General features: G+C 52.2%; 1 long non-coding RNA gene across 1 annotated transcript; it reads left to right on the top strand.

The window, feature by feature from the left end:
• Nucleotides 1–1,211: 1,211 nt before the first annotated feature.
• On the top strand, nucleotides 1,212–6,309 carry LOC120381940. Its single transcript, XR_005588184.1, has 3 exons — nucleotides 1,212–1,270; nucleotides 5,340–5,447; nucleotides 6,263–6,309. It is a non-coding gene; the product is annotated as an uncharacterized LOC120381940 (long non-coding RNA).
• The last annotated feature ends 1,184 nt before the right edge of the window (nucleotides 6,310–7,493 follow it).

Raw genomic sequence — 7,493 nt, 5'->3', positions numbered from 1 at the left:
AACACATACAATTTAAAACCAAAAACAATTAGGGGTAGTAACATTAGTATGCCAGTAGTTGTGGGAGACCATCCAGATAATATGAATGGTTCTGTTTCCCACATTGTTTTGTTACCTTTTTAAACAGATGATAGGGAAAATTTGCCCCCCCTGTCCAGCCTAGGTTATTATTTGCTTGCAGCATTTATTGTATTAGGCCCAAAGGCCTATAGTCTAGACAAATGTTATATATAAAGCCAAGGTTTGCATTTCTGCTTTTAATATGTTTATCTGTACAGAGGGCATTCAGGGAAAATGAGGAACCAAAAGAAGGAAATAAGATAGGAGTATTCAGCTTGTTTTTGCTTTCTGTATGAATTTTAGCTGGCATAAGTAACCGCAGAGAAAGGGTCTTAAGACTGGCAGACCACCAACGAAAACTGCCCAGAAACAATGAAAGGAAAAACCATATATGGAAGAAGATTGCAGTAGCTTGCTTATGTTATAAGTGTTACTCCCAAATAAGGGAATTTTAAGAAAATGCTAATTTGCGGTTTTAACCTTTATAAGCGTGATAAGAATTGAAACAGGCAGAGGGGAGCTTAACCCTTATAGGGGAATACGCTACCTCTCTCCCTGCATGCATGCTTGTACTCCAATAAAGTGCCTCAGGCTGCCTGATTCTAAATTCAAAGGTGTGGTCAATTTTTTCCACAACACCTTTCTGGAATGTGTTTGCCCCAAAAGTGTCCTACAGGAGGCCTGTGATACGCAGGGGGTCAGATTAGATGCTCTAATGGTCTCTTCTGGCCATAAAGTCGACTCATTCCTAAAAAACTGAGTGTAGCATTGGGAGCAGCGTCTGATGTTTCCCTGTCTAGCCGGCTTGCTGCCTAGAACGAACGCTCCTTGAGTGGGATGATCCACAGGGAGCAGCTCAAACCTCCAAAGTGCCTGTCCAGGGGCAGGACATTAGCCCAGCAAGGGAGGGGTGAGGCAGTGACATCACAAAGGCCTTTGGCAGGACCTCAGCCTATTGGTCCAAGGTGGTGGGGAGGTGGTGACCTCACAGAGAGATGCTGACATCAGCCAGGCAGGACAGGGGCGAGGGGCCAGGGAAACCTCAGAGACCCCTGTGGCTTTGCTTCAGCAACTCTCCTTCTCCAGGTCTCTCTTTGAGGACTGAGAGAGTATTCGGGTTCACGGACGTGAGCGCCAGGAGGAACCTCTTTCGAGTTTTCTCCTTCCCTGTTAGTGATTTTACTAGAAAACAGCCGTCCCTGTTTAGAAGGTAAGAGCCTCCTGGAGGTTTGAAACCTGTTCAGTCTGATCCATCTGGTGAGAGCTGAATTCTAGGCATGGAAAACACGAGCTTAAAGAGGCAGAATTTTATTCCACACCTGGAATTTTGTCCCTTAGAATCGCTGGGGACATTAGGGTTTGTCCTTTTTGTTTCACCTTTTCCTCCATCCCTCCCTCCTTTCTCTTCTTCTCTTGATTATTTTGTTCTTTCTCCTGTTCCCCTCCCAACACCAGGAGGGAGGGGTGTGTGTGTGTGGTTGGCGGAGGAGGGCTCTGCAGCTCCCACTGTGGGGAAGTCCACCCAAAACTGGGGGGCTGAAATAGTGCTCAGGCTGTCAGGGCCGGATTAACCTTCTGTGGTCCTGGTACCAAACATACTTGTGGGCCCCTATATAGTCACTGTGGGCTCCGAGTGTGGGCCTTATGGGGCAGTGCCATTGGTGCCATAGCATACCCGCTACTGAACCTCAGAGACATTTTTCATTTTGATCACACACCCCTACATGACTATATGCATTGCCATACACAGCTCCCTCAGCCCCCGGGTTTTCTCATTGAGCTGTACACCCATGTGGGTTTACCAGTGTCCACAGTGAGCAGAACTTTCATAGTGATCAAGGAAACTCCCCACAGATTTATCTCCTTCCTCATTCAGACCTTCTCTAGCCATGTCTCCAGTACCCCCCATGTCACCAGTCATGGCATGTGGTCCTAGTCTCAGCTCAGACTTCTAAAGCCAGCAGATACCTGATCAGTTCTGACAGATCCCTCCCTCAGCAGCCATCCTGCCATGTGAGCCAACCACCTGCAAACACCATCTCCCCAAAGTCAGGGCTTAGCCCTTGGGAATCTGAAGCCACCAGCCTCTCTCCCTCTGCTCCCATCTACATGCTAGTCTGCTACCTGGTCACCACCACCTCTCCCCATACTTGTTTCCTTTCCACTTTGGACATGCTCCCACCCAGCTGGAAGCTGCCTCTGCCAGCCTGACCTGCTCCCTCTTTCCCTGCTCCCCCTGACATTCCTGTCCTACTGGTGACCTCTGTTCCTTGAGGTGAACTCCAGTGTCTTTAGCTGCTCTAGCTTAATGGCCCCAGTAGTCACAGAGCCACCTGCAGCTTCTCTGGCTACAGCCATGGGGCCAGTTCCCAGAGGCCAGCCTTAGCCAGCTGCAGCTACTAGCCGCAGGAGGGGTGGCAATGCCAAGGCTGAGCGTGCTTGAACCTTGCAACGGCAGCACTAGGGACTCTAAATCCTCAGCGCTGGCCCTAGGCAGCTGCACACTCTGGAGTTAGGCACTTCCCTCCTCTAGGCCATGGCTTTAAATACCTGCGATTCCATCACCTGCAGCAGAGGCCACCAATTCCCACGCCCCCCTCAGCCAGCACCTAGTCGTGCAGAAAGTGCAGCCTGAGTGATTGTGGAGGCTGGGTGCCAGGAGGTTCCCGTCCCTGGGCAGCAGCCCTGCAACAAGCGCAGAGTTGGGACATTAGCCGTTACTGACAAGGTTTGTCTGTGTTCCTTTTTTTGTATCTCAGTGTTAGGTGTGAGAAGTATAAACTGTTCAATAGGTTTAATTAGTTGGTTAATAAGATGTTGCTGAAGTAAATCACTGGCTTTAAAATAAGATCCAATCTGGAGCATATGAACTATTGACCCCTGGACTCCAGCTCTGAGAGGGGACTTGTTTACCATCAGGGGACAGGCTCAAACCAGTCCAAACCGGTTTTTCCCGCCAAAACCAGCCCTCAGCGTTCCATCTCCTCAGCACTTTTCCCGCCACAGAAGTGATATAAGGACGTGCTCAGCGCCTGCGCGGGGCCGCCCCCCCCCCAGCGACAGCCCCTCCACGGTCGGGTCTTCCCAGCGCTCCCGAGCCGGAGAGTGACGAGCCCCCTGGGTCCCGCTGTGAGACTGAGGAACAGGAGGCCTGTCACCCCCATTCCTGCCGTCCTGCAACCCTGGTGTCCAGCCTCCCACGGAGCCCCCCCCCCGGGGAGTGAGAGACCCCGGGGGCGGCACTGGGGCTGGGCAGGAAAGTGACTCTGCCCCAGGGAACCTGGGAGAAGCCTCAGAGCTGCCTCAGCCCCAGTGGGATTTGGGGGCAGAGACTGGGGCCTGGCGGGGATCCCCTGTGGTGTGGGGAGATGGGGGTGTCAGGCAGGGAGGAGAAGCTGGAGTTGTAGGGAGGAAGGTCGGTGGGACGCGGGGTTGAACTGTCTCTGGGCAGCCAGGAAATTCCCGGGAGTGGCGGGCAAAGGGGGAGGGGGGTTAATTGGCTCCTGTCCCTTTTTGTGCCACTTGCCTCTCGCCCCGATACAAATTCTCTCTAGTTCTGCCCCTTTTCTCTCTCAGTGACTCACATGGGCTATAAAATCTGGGGCGATTTCCTTTCCTCCAATGATCAGCTCTCCTGTCCCCTGATTTCCTTCTCCCCATGAGTCTCAAACGTCAGTTTAAAATCTTCTAGTGAGGGCATTTTCCCACCCATTTTATCTGCAGCGCTTTCTCCTTGTGTAGGTGGGAAATTGTCGCCCTGAGTCATTCCCCAGCACCGGGCTGCCCCGGGAGGGGGGGTGCGATGGCTCAGTGGTTGGAGCTCTGGCCTGCTAACCCCAGGGCTGGGAGCTGACTCCATGCGGGGCCATTTGGGGATTTAGTTGGGGATTGGTCCTGCTTTGAGCAGGGGTTGGGGTAGACACCTCCTGAGGTCCCTTCCAGCCCTGATATTCTAGGAGATGCCGGGTCTCTGCCAGGGCAGGGAAGGGAGGCGCATGTGTCCCCCATGGGGCCTGCCCAGACCCCAGTTTCCCAATCCCAGTTGTTGCCCCCTAACAGCCAGCACAGTTGCCCCCAACCATCAGTTGCCAGTCGCCCGCCCATCCCCACTGCTGCCCCCTTCCTTTATCCAGGGACCTTCCAGCTCCCCCTCCCTTGCCCTTTAATCAGCTCCTCAAAGGGCTCCCTGCTGCCCATGGCAATGGTGGGGGTGGGGGGAACCATTACTTTGTGTTTATGTATTGGACAGTCGTATAAAATCCAGTCCAACAGTCCCCCTTTTCCACTAGTTCGTTAACAGCAATATAAAATCCCCTCAGATCTTGGTGTTTTTCTCTCATGTTATCAAATACGCAGTTTGTGACACATTTGCTTTGCAAATCTCAAAGATTCATATAAAATACCCTAAACATTTGCCCCACTGCTCTCTAGTTGTCTATTTCTAATTGAATATCCCCTGAGATTTTTCCCCTGTCTCTCTAATTATAAAATACTAAGAAAATCTCAGATTTACACCTTTTCTCAGATTCTTGAACATGGATATAAAATGTTTGCAAATGTTGCCAATTTCCTCTTTATTCATTTATCAAATATTGATGTGAAACACTCAGATTTTACCTCCTATCAACAACTGATATAAAATCCCTCTGATTTTCCACTTTCCTCTCTATAATTTGCAAAATGGATCCAAAATCTCTCAGATTGGGAACTCTTTCATTTCTGAACGTTGCTCTCAAAGCTCAGGTTTTGCCTCTTTCTGTGTCATTATCAAATGTCAGTTAAAAATCCTATCGGGTTTGGGGCTGTTCCCCGTGTTTCTAAATCCCAGCAACTTCTTCCTTCGAGGGAACCCGTTGCCCTGAGTTCTTCTCCATCCTGGAGGTTGCAGGGGGTGAAATTGCCCAGAGATCATCTTTCCCGACTCCTTTGTGAATCATTTGGTCCCTCCTTTACCTCTGTTAAAATGTTTGCCAAAGAAAGAGACCAGCCAGATATTTAATACACATCAAAGCCAGAGGCCTCCCCCTGTTTGGGGGGTCAGTGGTTCCCAACCAGTTACAGAAGAGTTGGCTGGACCCTTTTCACCAGCTGGCACGGGATGATGAGGTCACTCTGAGTGCAGTGTGAGTTGAGAAGTATCCCAAACCCCATGGCAAATGGCCTTGGTGAGGGGTTGCTTCCCGCAGTGCTAAGATGCAGCCACCTCTGGGGTGGATCCATGGTGGCCATTATTTGCAGTGACAGGCCATGGACATTTCTTATCTATTTTGTCCCTCCAGGTCTTCCATTCTCCAGTTCAAGAGGCATCCCCCAGGGCTCCCTCTGCCTGTGTGACTGGCCAGCAGGGGGCGGTGGTCACTTTCTAGCCACTTCTCAGGCACTGTGAGGTAACAGTGTTGCTGGGGGGGTGGGGTGGAGCTGTGGGGGGAGATAGCAGCTGAAGGGGGATTGTGGTGGGGGAGGCCTCTGGGTGGCTGGGCAGGGGGTACCCTAGTGAGGTTGGTGGGTTCTGGAGATTTGGGGTTTCAGAGGGTGGTTGTGATGTGCCCAGCCCTGAGGCTGTGGGTCCTGGAGGTGGGTATCGCTGGGGGCTGCAGAACAGCTGGGGTGGGCGTCTCTTGGGGAGGCGGGACAGGGGGTTAGAGGAGCCTGGTGCTGAGTCAGGGCTCTGTCTGGGCTTCCCCACAGACTCCTGGGATTGCTGCCGTGCCCAGTGCGCAGAGTGTGTGTGGGAGAATCCCGGTGCTACCAGGGGTGCCTGTAAAGCATCAGGATCCTGCAGGGAGGAGGGGGTGCCAGGCAAAGGGCAGGGCAGATCCTGCTGGAGGGCGGGGGGGGGGGGGATCCTAGGCAGGCAGTGAGGGACTGAGTTCCCAGTGGGGGTCCCTTTGGGGGGGTCTCTGGCTGTTGGGGTCTCTTGGGGGGAGGGGGAAAACACTTTGGGACTCCCAACCTGGCAATGAAGATCTGGTGGGGGTTCTCTGGCCGGTGGGGTGAGGGGAGGGAGAAGGGAGATTAAAAATGTCTCTGTGGGCTTAGCCTGGCAGCAGGGGCCAGGTCTACATTGTAATAAACAGATTGAGCATTTCCCAGCATGGCAGAATCTAGCGTGTCTGTCTGCAGGGAAAGGGCCTGGGGGACTTATGATGTGAAATTAACTAAAACCGGTTCTGAAACACCCACAACTGCCCTTCTCCCCCAGACAGGCTGCAGAATGACGTCCATGTTTTGCTCCAGCGCATCCCAGCCTGGCGTGGGACAGGGAAGAGAAATGGCTGCAGTGGAGCCAACTCAGGTAGAGATTATCGGGGGGTTGCTGGTGGGTTCCTGCTGGAGGAGAGGGAGAGCAAATACACTGGAGATGGGAAGGTTTGCACAGTCTGGTCTGGAGGTTGGAGCGGGGCAGGAAATGCACAGCGTGGGGAAAGGAGGAGGCCAGGGTGTAGCAAACCTGCTGGGAGTTATTTAATAAGTGGCCTAGATTCTAGGTACAGACCCAGGAAGTTCGGAGGTGGAAATGTCCTAATTTGTGAAGAAAGAAAATAGCCCACCTACATGGGGCTGGTAAAACTGACCAGACTCCCAGACTCCCAGTGCTGGAGCCTGACCTCACTAACCAGCGGCTGCTGTGAGATATGAAGGGGGCACCCATGAGTCAGGCTTATTGGAGCTGCCTCTCCCTTCATATCCCGCTCCTCACAAGGAGGAGGCTATTGGGCTTCCTACCAGGGAGCTCTCCCTGGACCCTGCTAGGGGCTCCATCTCCTGTATCAGTCGGTGGCCAGTAGGTGTGTGATGGATCTGCTGGGAGAGACAAGGGGCTCTCTCTTCGTCCCCTCACCCTGGTATTTGCTGGATACGCTGAGCGGGGTGGGGGTGGGACTCTGTTGAGTGGGATCCACCCAGAGCTTCCATTTGATTGGCTCCTCTCTGCCACAAATAGTGGGGCTGTGCATGGGGAAAGAGGTGACCTTGCTGGGTAAGGGTTCCTGTCCCCTCGGATCTTGGAAGGGGAAAATGAAGAGAGATGGTTCATGCCAGCCCCATGATGCCACCTCTACTCTGTCCTGTTTCAGCATCACCCCAATATGCCAGTGACACACACACACTACCAGAGACCCTCCCCTGCTGCAGAACACTTTGGGAACAGAGCACAGGAGCCGTATCGCACAGTGTCAAATAGCTCCTGTTTGCTCAAGTGAAACTGGGGTTAGGTCTGGCATAACTGTTCCATACCCCTAATCATTTTTGTTGCCCTTTTCTGAACCTTTTCCAATTCCAATATATCTTTTTTTGAGATGGGGCGACAACATCTTCATGCAGTATTCAAGATGTGGGTCTATCATGGATTTATTTGCTGTTTTACAATTATGATATATGATATATTCTGTCGTATCTGTCCCTTTCTTAATTATTTCCAACATTGCTTGCAT

The sequence above is a fragment of the Mauremys reevesii genome, linkage group 14 (assembly GCF_016161935.1).
Source record: "Mauremys reevesii isolate NIE-2019 linkage group 14, ASM1616193v1, whole genome shotgun sequence".
Taxonomy (NCBI): Eukaryota; Metazoa; Chordata; order Testudines; family Geoemydidae; genus Mauremys; species Mauremys reevesii.
This window is presented reverse-complemented; position numbering and strand designations above follow the sequence as displayed.